Below are 12,183 nucleotides of genomic sequence, written 5' to 3'. Positions count from 1 at the left end.
TGAGCATTGAGTCTCCTTAAATCCCTCCTGCCAGAGGTCTTCCACTCTATGTAAATACTTAAATATTTCTTGAGCAAGTGTGTGAGACAAACAAGGAGAAAGACTGGCTATTTAGAAAACCTGGACATATACAAGTCCATGGGGCTGGATGTGGTGCACCTGAGGGTGCTGAGGGAGTTGGCTAATGTGACTGCAGAGCCACTGGCCATCATCTTTGAAAACTCATGGCAATAGGGAAAGGTCTCAGACAATTGGAAAAGGGTCAATATAGTGCCCATACTTAAGAAGGGGACAAAGAAGGATCCAGGGAACTACAGACCTCACCTCACCTCAGTCCCTGGAAAAGTCATAGAGCAGATCCTCAAAGAATCCATTTCTAAGCACTTAGAGGTGATTAGGATGAGTCAGCATGGATTCACCAAGGGCAAGTCATTCCCGACCAACCTGATTGCCTTCTATGAGGAGATGACTGGCTCTGTGGATGTGGAGAAAACAGTGGATGGTATATCTTGAGTTTAGCAAGGTTTTCGATATGGTCTCCCACAACATTCTCGCAGGCAAGCTAATGAAGTACATGTTGGATGAATGGACTGTAAGGTAGATAGAAAACTGGCTGGATCATTGGGCTCAGAAGGTAGCGGTCAATGGCCTGATGTCTAGTTTGCAGCTGGTATCAAGTGGAGTGGCCTAGGGCTTGGTCCTGGGGCTGATTTTGTTCACTATCTTCATCAATGCCTTGGAAGATGGCATTGAGTGCACCCTTAGAAAGTATGTAGATGACGCAAAACTGGGGGGAGTAGCAGACATGCTGGAGGATAGGGTTAGGATGCAGAGATACATTGACAAATTGGAAGTTGGACTAAAAAAGTCTCATGCGGTTCAATAAGGAGAAGTACAAAGTCCTCCACTTAGGACAGAACAATCCCATGCACCGACAGGCTGAGGACTGACTGGCTGGGCAGCAGCTCTGCAGAAAAGGACCTGGGGGTTACAGTGGACAATAAGCAGTGTGCCCTTGTTGTCAAGAAGGCTAACGGCATATTGGGTTGCATTGGTAGGTGTGTTGCCAGCAGTTCAAGGGAAGTGATTATTCCCTTCTACGCAGCACTGGTGAAGCCACATCTGGAGTACTGTGTTCAGTTTTGGGCCCCCCACTACAGAAAGGATGCAGACAAATTGGAGACAGTCCAGTAGATGGCAACAAAAATGGCGAGTTGGCTGGGGCACGTGATTTCTGAGGAGAAGCTGAGGGAACTGGGCTTATTTAGTTTAGCGAAGAGAAGATTGAGAAGGAACTTAAAAATAGCAGCCTTCAACTACATTGGGGGGGGTCAAAAGAAGATGGAACTAGGCTGTTCTCAGTGGTGACAGACAGAACAAGGAGCAATGGTTTCAAGTTGCAGCAAGGGAAGTTTAGGTTAGATATTAGGAAAAACGTTCTCACTAGGTGGGTAGTAAAGCACTGGAACAGGTTCCCCAGACAGGTGGTAGAATCTCCATCCTTGGAGGTTTTTAAGACCCAGCTGAACAAAGCTTTGGCTGGGATGCTTTCGTTAGGGATGATCCTACTTTAAGCAGGGGGTTGTACTAGATGACCTCCTGAGGTCCCTTCCATACCTAATTTTCTATGATTCTATTGCTCTATAGCTTGGTGAGAAAAACAATCATCTGGGATGTGGGAGAGCAGGATTCAGTCCCTGATGCTGTGAATATTTGTTTATTGATGCAAGCTGGAACACAATCAATAGAAGAGAGACTGGGAACACTCCTCATACCTAAAAATACCATATGATCTCATGGATGGGGAACTTTATTGTTGTAAAAAACACCCACCCATGAGTCATGAAAACAAGCAACGAAGGTTCATTTAATTTTACCATAACCCTTATAAACTGTCTGAAACACTTTCCAGAGGTTACATGCCACAAGACCAAAACTGAACCTTATAAAAGAATTGTATTTGCAGTCAGTTGCTGGACACACTTTAAAAACTTTAAAATACTACTACTTTAAAACAATTCATTTTAGTTCCTCTCATTCAGTCGCACACACTAACTGAAAATGAGGAAATGCGAAGTAGAGGCTGACTTATCTGAATTTCTCTACTTGTGCTGACATTCTACAGATGATTTGTTAAAGTTTTCCTGTGATATACCTGCAACATCAGAGCTTCAGTGTCTAGCTAGATAGTAGAAAGTCTTGTGGGGCCTCAAACCTGGCAAGCATGTAAAGATTTACTTACCTTTAAGCATGATGATAATTTGGGATGTAAATATACTGACCATATGGAACATGAGAACAGAAGGCAAAACATTCTTGGCCCCTTCTGGCTGCTACTGCCAGAAATCCTGTAGACCTGAACAGCTGAGGTACTTCTGTGGCACAGGGGATCCTCAAGCAGGTAAAGTTGGGCCTGTCAGTAACACAGCTGACAATCTAGTCCATAAGTGCACAAGGAAGGAGTTACAGGTGGTATAGTTCATACAATACTTTTTTTTTTCTCTCTGCAGTCTGAGATGTGGCAAGGTCACCAGCAACCTCACAAGAGTTGCTGGGAACTGTGGCTTGAAGTTCTTCAAGAGAAGGGCTATTTTTCTTTCAGGATCCTAGGTAAATTTGATGAATAAGTGTTCTGATCATGGATTTCAGATCTGGATGGAAATCATATCAGAGATTGTTTCCTTAAAATTCAGTAGAGTGAAGCATGAGGTGGGAGTCAGGAATTAGAAGGGGACATGCATTTTTAGAACTGAATACAAAGTGCAGCACAAACCATTTTAATTGATTCTGATCATTCAATTATAAAATAACTATATCTCCATTACAGGCTTTAGTTCAGATGGCTCTTGATATCTTTGATAAGTAAGCGATTTCGCCATACAAAGGCATATTGCCCCAGTTTTCTAACACAAAGCAGACAGATATTAAAGACTGCCCTGTCAGGATATATGTTGTTGTTGCTGCTAGAAAGTAAGCCAAGGAAGGGAAGGGAAGGATCGATCGATCTATCTATCTATCTCTTCCCTTCCTTGGTTTACTTTCTAGTAGCAACAACAACATTAAAAAAAGAGAGGTTTTAGAATTCAAAACTGAGAATAAAAACATTGCCGGAAGTGTTGGCTGGATCATCAAAGTGTTTTCTCTGGAGCAGTCTCTCTCTCATCAGGGTTACTACTATTCTGTAATCAGCCCCAGCCAAGACATGATGACAAATTTGCTAACTTGTATTTGTGGAAAGTCTCCTACTCTATCTTAATACAGTACACTTCCCTTACTCCCTTTTGCAACCTTTATCCATCCTTTGTCTTTCCCTTTGTTATGACAAGAAATGTGCAATATGCTAAATTTTAAGGGTTTGAACTTTGCTTTTCAAGTTCACACAGTTTCTGCAATTATTCAGGGCTAAATTCTGATCTGCACTAGTTAAATCTGGAATCACTACACAGACATGGATGGAACAGTTCTAGATTACATTTGTGTAATCAACAGAAATTTGAATAGAATTTTGTCTATAGTGTTTTGCATTAAGTTTGCCTGAGTGATGTTTCCAGTGAAGTAAGACATGCTTTAGTGTTCTTCTATGTTTTTTGGATGATTGCCAAAATTTTGGGTCAGCTTTTGGTGGTGGTGAGTGGTAGTCAAATGGTTGAAGTCACCTGATGTTGCTTCTGGAATGCTGCCTGACTGAACTTGCCACCTCACTAAGATGACACTCCAGAAGACATTAACACTAATTTTCTCAGAAGAGTATGCCCTGGACAGATATAACATTTGAAGAACTTCAAATGCTGCTCTACTGTGAAACACTTCAAAAATAGATAGACATACAATCCTGTACCCCCCACCAGCATGCTTCAAAATTGCCTCAAGGGTATGCAATGCATGTTCTTTAGCCAGGAGATGTGATGGGGGTTGCTTGGTCCTGCACTTCCCTATCCCCTGCCATGGGGCAGGGTGGGGGAGAGAAGATAGACAAAGTGCTTTTCTGTGCACTCAGCCTCTGGTTTCCCAAGAGAGAAGTGCAAGAAATGTGCAAGAAGAATGATTTCTTGCACAAGTCTAGAGAATGCCAAGGGTGACTCAACAACCCTGTCAAAACTAGAGACTTTAGGCCTCACCATTACTTCTGGGAGATTGGAAGCAGACAGGCATACACAGATTCCAGCCTGGAGACAGTCAAGCACACAGGAAAGTGCTCAGTGGCTCGCTGATTCTTGGCCTCATGTGGGCTAAGTGCAGTACTTTTTCTGGGCTGCACTGGTCTGTTCCCAAGGCCAAGATCACTTTGAATGGGCATTCTGTACTAAAGGGTGGAGACCTGTCCAATGCATTACAGAGAGGATCTCCTACAGGAGTCTACTATAGCCTCTCAATGGGAGGATCTTGGCTACATACCTATTTTATGGAGATGGGGGATTTCCACCTAGCTTGCCTCTTTGGCCTATGGGCTAAGGGCAAGCAAGACTTGGGAGCATCTGAACTCCAAGACCTCCTGGAGTGGGGCTTACACATAGGATACCTGCCATGGATTTCAGAGTATCTGGAGGTCCAGGGTGAAGCGTCTGGGAAGGAGGATACTTGCTGGTGGTAGCACCACACAGACTTGAATGACTAAGTTCTGCTCAATCAACAGAATTTAGAACCTATTTGGCTAATTTGGCCCAAGACACAAAATATATATATATATATATAAATAAAATAAAATTGGCTGGCTGCTTGACTTCTCATGCCACACATTTGCAGTAGGCTGGATAGGCATCTGGCTGGGATCATCTGACCCCAACACTTTTCTGCCTAGGCAGGGGGTTGGACTCAATGATCTGTTGAGGTCCCTTCTGACCCAAGCATCTAGGAATCTAGGAATCTAAATATGGTCTAGGAGCAGATGTTACATTTGACCCTGGACAATTTATGCCCGTGTTTGTTCCAGGATAAATTGTTAGTCCTTCTTATCCCATGAAGATTTTTAGGATGTCTCCTGGTGCAACAGACAGGGACATCTGAATGACTGCACATTATCCCAGGATAAAATGGTTTGTCTCAAGACAAATGCAGCACCTGTTTGTAGCCATAGAGAGGCACCTGGGGGCTACACTTAAATTAACTCATAAGTGAATCACCACTCCTAACAGCATGTTGGAACTAGGTTAGCAGAGCACCCCAGCAATGACATAGTACAAATAATAATTGTTAATAACAAACTTTGCTACGGATGTAATAATGCAGAATATTTTGGTTTTTGCCTAAAAGAAAAAAAGTGGGGGAGGGGAAGGAAGAACATTCTTATGCTCTTTTCTAACAAAACAGCAGTTCTTCTGTTTCAAGATCAGAGATGCAGTTATTGGTTTATTGATTGCTCTTACCTGACACCAGCCTGAACTGCATTTGTTTCCCTACTTCAGCTCCTGAAAAAAGTCCTTCAGTGTAAAAGGGACAATCTAAAAACTTCAGCAGCTGTCTAGCTTCTCAAAATCACAGTTTGAAATGTTGAACACAACAGCAGCTAGTCAGCTGGGGAAACCTCGCTGCTGGAAGTCGCATCTTCTTGACAACTCACAGCAGGTAGGAACTATCATGCAATTTCAAAACAGAATTACTTTAAACAGTAGCTTGTTTATTATTGTTTATTATTTATTTGCAATATCATAGCAGCCAGGAGTCCATTATGCTAAGTGCTGTACAAACACACCCTTTGAAAGGGAATAATATCCAGGAGGTGTTTGCACAATTTTTGTAACAGATTAGAACAAGATTCTTAGCAACTTGGTAGGTGTACAGTGCTTTGTATAATTGTCCCTGGATGCTTAGAAACAAATGATCAATTTTCACATACAAGTGATGATACAGGTACCATTCTAACCTAGAATATACACAAGAGATTTGTATGCATACTTTTTTTACTTTGTACCCAGAATGGGTACTCATATGTACAACTACAAATTTACTGAAAATTGGGCTCTCAATATATTTGTATCACTGAAGGAGATAGGGAGCCAGGGAACAGCTGGCTGGCTCCAGCTCCCTAAAGGGACTCATAGTGGCAGAAGGTCATTTAATAAAATGGCTGCCTGCCCCAGGTGTGGCCAGGGATTGACTGGCCTGGGCCAGAAGTAGTGGGTCAGATGACCCAGAGAGGATGTTAGAGGCCTTATTAAACCAGGAACATGGCTGAGGCCTGGGGAGAGAAGGGTTTGACTGGCCAAAGAGGAAGGACTCCAGACTGTGAGGAGCTGCAAGGCAGCCCCTGCATTACTGGGCAGCAGAGCCAAGTATTTTGGCCTTATGTTATCATGGTGCGATGTTGACCCAGAGTTGTGGAAAAATTCTTGTTTGGAAGTAGATGCTCATATTTTTCATTCTTTTGAAGTTTGGAGGGCTGGTTCATGGCTTTAGGCAAGGGGGAGACTACTGAAAAGGTGCTAGGGGTACCCCGGGTTCTAAACCCTTCAAAAGGGGGCATATGGGACAAGGGGCTAAAGCCAAGAGGCCAAGGCCCAGCTGCGAGCCTCAAAATACTTGGACACAAGTAGTGCCTGGGAGGGAGTACTGCCATCAACTGAAGGGCTGTAGTGCACAGCAGAAAAGACTGAGGGCACAAGCCCTGAGCACGTAAAGGGCAAAACTGGGGCCGAGGGGTCTAGGAGCCTACAGTCCTGAGACAGTGGACCTTGGGTGGAGGAGTCCAGCCACAGTAAAGTGGTCCAAGGCCAGGGGTCTTCAAACCAATCAAGGATCTAGGACTGGAAGCAAAAGCCACTGACCTCTAGGGGCAGCCTCCCATTCCAATTGTAACATCAAGGCATGGCAGGAAAAAAAACCAGGATGGAGCTCTGAGAGGTCAGAGAGGATAAGGTACTATCCAGGCACCTGCTAGTGGGTGACTTGGCTGCCCCAGGGCCTGACTTGCTACCTGGCCACATCTTTAGGTGGTTAAACCAGTGCAAGCTCTATTCAAATCAGCTCAGTATTTGGTCCCATTAAACCATTTTCAGTTCCACTGCATAACATGCAACTCTTTTAAAAATACAATGGAATATCTAATATCAGCAAGACTTCTACCTTTGCAAACATGGCATTCAGGTGTTTTCTGATTTAATTAGTAAGATTACCAATCTGTCTCTCCAACTTTTTTCAATAAGTATTTGCTGCTTTATTTTTTCATTCTTTTCCAGCCACTTGTGCAAAGGAATATCACCCGGAAGACTTTTGTGATAACTGATAAATCAGTATTCCTACTTCTTTTCCTAATTATTTTTTGTTTTCATTTTCAGCAGATTTAGAACAAAACTTATATTACTGTAGTTGGAAAACCATCACCTAAATACTGCACGAGGCAGACTGAGGTTTTTAGATATACCTGTCACAGAGACTGCTGGTACGCTGACAAAGCTAATGCATCATAGATTTATGAACATAAAAATTAATAGTTCTTTAGCCAAAACACAACTTCACTCCCCAGTATGACCTTTCAACTTCAGGCAAAATTCTGAGCTTACACAGGATCCCATAATGTACTCTGAAAGGCAACTGATGAAAATCAACCCTTCATATTACATCTAGAAAAGAGTAAGACTGGTGCATTTTACTTTGTTTCAATAGGAGCAGTAGTAGAGCATTGCAAATATGTCTCTACATACCACTTGCAATAATGACATACATTTATACAGAGTTATTGATTACACTGTAGTTTAGGTTGTCAATCAATGAGGAAATTAATGTGTTACTCTTGGGCTCCTAAAAAATGGCCTAGCAAATAGCACTAGGCTTAATGGCCCATAACTGGTGCATCTATTAAATGTATGACACCACAGTATCAGTATTGATGATGGTGGACTGCCCCAGTTATAGGTAATTTATATAACTTATATTAACAGAGATTTTGCCATGAAAGTGTTCAGGATAACACAGACAATGAATCAAGTGACAAATGTAAAACTGCTCTAAATTAAAAAATAAAATAAAATCTCCAAACCATCTTCAATGTGAGAATACAGAAGCTAAAGGTTTTCAGATCAAATGAATTCACAGTGTATCGAATAAAGCATGCACTAACTCTAGAGAGTTAATTAAAACAAAGGTATCAACTGGCAGATTAAATGAAAAATTAAAGGACAGTGGTGGGGGGAATGGGAGACTGAGATCTTAGAGAAGTTAAAAAAACAACAAAGTTAAACATGCATCTACAATGTGCACACTTGTAGGGGAGGTTAACAGGCATATGTCCCCTCAAGTTTATACCAACATTCCAAGCTTCGGGTCAGTTTCTGAAAGATACCATTTAAACGGACAACAAAATACCTACTAGAGAAATGATTCTGTCCTCAAAAAGTTCTCTTTTACATTATCAAAATATCTCATGGACATAGGCATAAGGAGCAGTTTTTGTGCCCTGGGCAGTGGTGGCATTCAGGCTGACAGCGGAGGAAGCCACCAATCCTGTACCCCCCTCTAGGTTGGTGCCTGGGGCTGGTGTCCTGCTCACCCATGCAAAATTATATTATTGTTCACAGACGTGAAGCTACAATATTATATAAGTAGTCTGAAAACAACAGTCTTTTTAAAAAAAAAAGAAGAATTTGTAAAGGAAAAGATATGAATGGGAAGGAGAGTAAAAATGGTAGAAATAAAAAAAAAAGTGGGAAGTGCAAAAGAACTTTGACAGTCCTGGACCTATGAGTTAATTTGGACACTGGGGGTGCATCCAGACATGCAGGCATGTGCAGTTTGTGGTGCTGCAGATCTCTTTGCCATGCCACAAACCGCATGCCTGGAATGTTAAAATGTGCCACTGCAAATTAGCAGTGCGGGAGCAAATTTTGCTACTGGGAAATCCTGGTAGCAAAAAATATAGTGCATTTGTTGCATAGCAGATCGGCACCAATAAAATGGAAATTTACGTTATAGGGTATTGGCTTTTTTGGCCAGTGTAACCAATAATGTTCACTGATAAATATAATTAATTACGCCTTCTGGCTAGGGCCCACAGATGCCTGGCTTCCCTCTGGAAATGGCAGGTTTCCCCTTGCAGGTGGGCAGCATTCTAGCCTGTAAGGGGTCCTGCTTGGGGCTGCTGGAAGCGAGACACACAGGGCACCAAATCCATGTGCATGACCACACGCATGTACATGGCCAGAAATGCAGACGGGCAGAATGGAGAGCAGCTCCCTGCAGCTAAGTCTGTGGAAAGGCATGGGGAAGGGAAGAGGTGTGGGGGACGCAGATCTAGGCCTCCATGGTGAGGAAAGGAGTGGGGCTGGGTTAGGGGCTGGGGCTAGAGGCGCTGCCCAGCCAGGACAGTACATGGGACCTGGGGCCAGGGCAGGGAGTGGGACAGAGCTGTGACTGGCTCGTCCATGGGGGGTGGGGGAGGGGTGCTCCCCACCACTGTGCACACCCCTTCCAGGAGATATGGGGGGGCACATGCACCACCAGATTTGTGTGCAGGGCAGGTGGAGGCTGCTTGCTGTGGGCTCGGGGCCAATAGGGATGGTTAATAATTGGCTATTGGTATCAGCCAAGAACATCTTTATCAGTATACCCCTACATATTTATATTAGTTGGAACCACAGCAAAAAGAAATATGATGTTAGATTAACAGAACCTCATAAGCAATTCAGCTACGTAGACAAGTGTTAAATAACGGATATGCCAGTTTTCTGTAAGTGAAGCAATGTTCCCAAGAGATAAATTAGCCGCTGAAGCTATGCAGAGACTGAATGTTGTGGAAAGTATGTTCATGTCTAATGGGCTTGATTCATTATTGTGACAAATCTGTGCCAAATACTGCAATACAGCGAAGCAAATAGTGTGTAAATAGTAATTTATTTGATGAATTTTGTCTCTCTTTCTGTTCCCAAACTGTCCCTGAACAGATGATGATTTTCTTGAAATTATATATTTACTATAAATAGGTTCTATGAGAATCCTGTTGCTCACTTGTGAGCAGTTCAGTATGTGAAATTCAACATTTAAAACTGAAGAGCATGATTAAAACTGTTTTAACACTGCAGCAAAACCAGAGTCCACATCAGGAGGATCAGGATTTCCAGGAAAAACATTAGTTTATTAGTCATGTTATTTACAAGATTATCAAGGACATGATTGTACTGACTTTTTGTATTAAGCATACTGATAAAGTTACTCCTTAGGGTTTATATCTTTCCATTTTGAACTGATAGCACCAAAAAAAAAAAGGAGGAGGAAATAAAAACTATCTGTGACTGATGAATTCTGCAATTTCCTCAAGACATGCGGTAGTGAAACATTTATTTGCCATTCTAACCACAAGCTATGAAAATATTAACATCCAAGTATCCTCCTTCCTTTCAAGTAACTAAGTAGAAGATAACTAGATAAAGGGAAAGATAAAAGATGTTAACTGATTGGTTGGGAGTGAATGTACCTTCCTGTGCCCAGAAGTACCAAGCTTCAATGAGAAACAAAAATGACAGGCAACACTGTAGAAAAGGTAGATGATGGAGAGACAACATATTATATGTGGACTTACCCCTAAATTTAAAGGTCAGGGGATCGGATCCAGAGTTTTCAGATATTGTGTTACAATGGTGCAGAAGCATGTGCACTACTACTACTACAATCTGAACTGGGACTATGACATTAAAGTGACAAAACAACTTTTCCATAGAAGAAAGGTGTTGACCCTATTTACCAGCCTGAAGCCAACGGAGCCAAATAACCTTCTTTCACCCCAACCTCCCTTACAGTTTAAATTGGTTACAGAATAAAAAGGACACTTTATGCCTGAAAGCTTATCCGACATCTCCCCCAACTATACTGTTGGAAAAGATATCACTAAAAAGCTTTGCCTCTCTTACAGAATTACTCTTCTTAACTTCCTGCCCTGAGATGACATGTAGTGAGGTAGTGAGCTTTTGATCAGTTGCCAAGGTTCACCCTAGAGACGGCTGCATCCCATTAATGGAAGATGTAGCCCAGCGGTCATTTGAGTCCGTTCCAGTTACTTTTGGATTATTTACGTGAGAGATGCCATAAATCTGAAATATATTTTTAACGTTGCCTCTTTTCAGTTGAAAGAAAGTCAAGCCCAGGTTTCTATTGTTGCTCAAGATGATGTGGTTTTAAGAGGATTGAAAAATCTTTCCATTTCTGTCACAAAATGGCAGCATATGGAAATGGAAGAAAGACACAGGTTATAGCTCCTTTACATCAGTTTATTTCAGTGAGCAGTCTATATAAGAACTTCTGGAATTTAAAAAAAAAAGAAAGAAAACGTCTGTCTGTCTGTCTGTGATACTTCTATAGAAATAAGTCAAACACGTACTTTGATATGGTTGCTTATTGAGATAATGCTGTCCATCTACAGATGTGGTGCTGGGCTACAGAATGTTGCAGATTACTGTGGGAGAAAACTATTATTGTTATCATGTTGGTCGTTATTTTTATAATACAAGATGTACATCAGAAAAGCAAAGGGATCTGGGGCAAGAGATAGCACTGTACCACTATTTTTGGTACCCTAAAATTACTGCCATTGCTTGGATCATCTGTAGAAATAATCCTGAAAAGAAAAAGACAATGGTTTGGAAAGGAAAAGTTTTTTGCTCAGAATGGGAGATGCAGCTATTTATTAAGAGACAGATTTCCGAACGCTGAAGACTGTATTTGCACCCACAGTTTACAATAAAGGGAACTGAGGGAGCTATACCCATATAGATATCTAAATACCTGGTTTGATTGTACAATCAGGTACTTGGGTTGTGTAAATAGCCTTAATTATGCCCACAAATAATTGAAGGTGAAAAAGGAGGCCTGGTTAAAACTGAGCTGATAATTCATTCCCCTAATGTCAACATTTTGTCAGCTTAACATGCAATTTCCTCTGCATTTAGGAAAATGATGTAGGTGAGGACATTCTTTTATTATTCTGGTAGGTGAATTGCAACACTATCATTAGAATAATTACCAATGGAAGAAGCAAGAGGAATCAAACATTTAATCCAATGTAATTATAACCACTAACTGTTTCCTTTTAATGTTGGTGATTTATCTCACAATGATTACAGGAAGTAAGAGACACTTAAGTAAAACATGTGCCTATAGCAACTTGGCTGGTAGTTAAACTATCACATTATAGTGAGAAACGGTATCTTACACAGAAGCTTTGAAACATCCATGCAGAATAAAGTGATTAGTTTAAATTGC

General features: G+C 41.6%; 1 protein-coding gene across 2 annotated transcripts in view; it reads right to left on the bottom strand.

Annotated features, from left to right (window-relative positions):
- The window catches only part of CPNE4 (copine 4), a 356,741-nt gene that overhangs the window by 97,056 nt on the left and 247,502 nt on the right, over nucleotides 1–12,183 (bottom strand). The window lies entirely within an intron of this gene.

This window comes from Alligator mississippiensis, chromosome 5 (genome assembly GCF_030867095.1).
Source record: "Alligator mississippiensis isolate rAllMis1 chromosome 5, rAllMis1, whole genome shotgun sequence".
NCBI lineage: Eukaryota > Metazoa > Chordata > Crocodylia > Alligatoridae > Alligator > Alligator mississippiensis.
This window is presented reverse-complemented; position numbering and strand designations above follow the sequence as displayed.